The sequence below is a fragment of the Pteropus vampyrus genome, unplaced genomic scaffold (genome assembly GCF_000151845.1).
Source record: "Pteropus vampyrus isolate Shadow unplaced genomic scaffold, Pvam_2.0 Scaffold769, whole genome shotgun sequence".
Lineage (NCBI taxonomy): Eukaryota > Metazoa > Chordata > Mammalia > Chiroptera > Pteropodidae > Pteropus > Pteropus vampyrus.
Window position 1 is genome coordinate 10,080 of NW_011889550.1, and position 1,964 is coordinate 12,043.

Consider the following 1,964-nt stretch of genomic DNA (forward strand, 5'->3'; position numbering starts at 1 on the left):
AACGCTGTGCGTGAATGTCATACATGTATTCAAAACTTTAAATGATGCATAATATTACCTGAGGGATCATCTTTATTTTATTTTTTATTTTTTTAATGATACAGCTAAGAAGATTATTATTCCCCTCTTAATGATGTACATTTGAGAATTTCCTAGAGATATAAACACATAATTGTGTGTTATAAAAACTTGATATCTGTGCAACTTTATAATCAATTACCTGTACTTGTTTTCCCAATAGAAAAGTCAGACAAAATCACCTATATGCTCTGACTGCCAAGGTGTAAAATCAGAAAGATCCTTGTAATCTGACTAGCAATAGACTTTTCATGATAGAGCCACTTGAAAATTCCCATTATGTATAAAGAATGATGTTTCCATATCTCAGGTTATACAAAATGGGCTGAAAAATTCTTTACTATTCATAGAAAACCCTAAGATGTACAATAGTCATGCAGTAAAGGTCCCTGCAAGCCACTTGGTCCTTTCTGCTAATTCACAGATGAACTGGCCAAATCCCAAAGAAAGGAATTGGTGATTCTGCCTCCATTTGCTCATCTGAGTCTAAAGAACATTTGGAAAGAAATAATGATTGTGCTGTGGTGGAGGGTACAGAGCCCTGGGATGGGAATCAGAAAACATCTGTTTGTGTCCACAGCACTCACCTACTCAATGTGGAGAGTTTGTAAATCTCTCCACTTTCCTGTGCTGGAATTCCTTACATAGATATAGGGAAAATGACCCCCATCTCTGGGACATGGGTGGCACATAACAGAGATTTGTCCTTAATAAATATTCAGTCATGGTTTTTAAATCATATTGGAAGAGTGGGTTTGTTAATTAAATACAATCTCAATACAGTTTAATGACATTTTATTCTATTGTATGGCAGAGAGGGAGAAGCCTATTATGTCCCATTCATTCATGGTAATTCATCCATAGAATGACTGGAAATCATAAAATGTGTCTCAGTCCAAACTATAACATTGACCACCCCGTCTCTTTTCCAGTCTTGTTGATTTTTTTCATTGTTATGAAAATCTCTACAATTATTTTTGTCTTTGGATTGAATTTATTAAGTTTTTAATTTTTTTATTAAAAGTTATTGGGGTGACATTCATTAACAAAATCAAATAATTTTCAAGTGTATCATTCAACAGAAAGTCTTATATATATTGCATTGTATGTTCTCCACCCAGACTAGATTTCCTTTCATCTCCAAATGTTTCCTCCCTTTTCTTTTTATTTAAATGTTATAGATACTATTAAAAGTGAAAATGATAGGTTTCTTAGAAAATCTGTGGCATAGATACATACAAGCCCTGTTCTACCCTCTGTTAAATTCTATGAGCCATTGCTGGAAGGAATGACAGGAAGGAAAGCACTGTGTGGAAGTCATGTTGCCTGTGCTCTGCTTCTGAAATCCAAGAAAGAGTCTATTCAGCATTTTACAGAGATTGTTGTTGTTCTCAGCCAGGCAAAGTATATGCTCTGGGGATTCAGAAATGGATTAGGCTCCGTTGACTCCCTCTAGGCATTCAGAACTGACTTTTGTAAGCACAAAATAACTGAAACTTTCCACATTGGTGCCCTCTCATCTGTTCGTGCCAACTCTCTTGTTTGTCATAATGGTGAGAAAACAATGTTTCTGACAGTCCCTTCATCCTCCATCTCCATGGTCCTCAGTGGGTTGTTCTATCTCTGCTAGAATATGGCCAAGGAGTGAGAATCCACTGCCCGTGTCCTGCTTGGCAAGTGATGAAGGTTCAGGCTCCTTCCCCAGGTCTGGAAGTGAGGCAGAGTTAGTCGTGGGCATCCTGATGCAGTGAATGTTAGAGCAGAGGACTCGGATGTGGAGCTCACTGGACTTAAAAGGGGAACCTGAAGAGCTGTAGAAACAAGCCAATTATCTATTCATGCATAGCCTTAACAGTTCAATGCACAAAGCACACAATTAGCAAAAT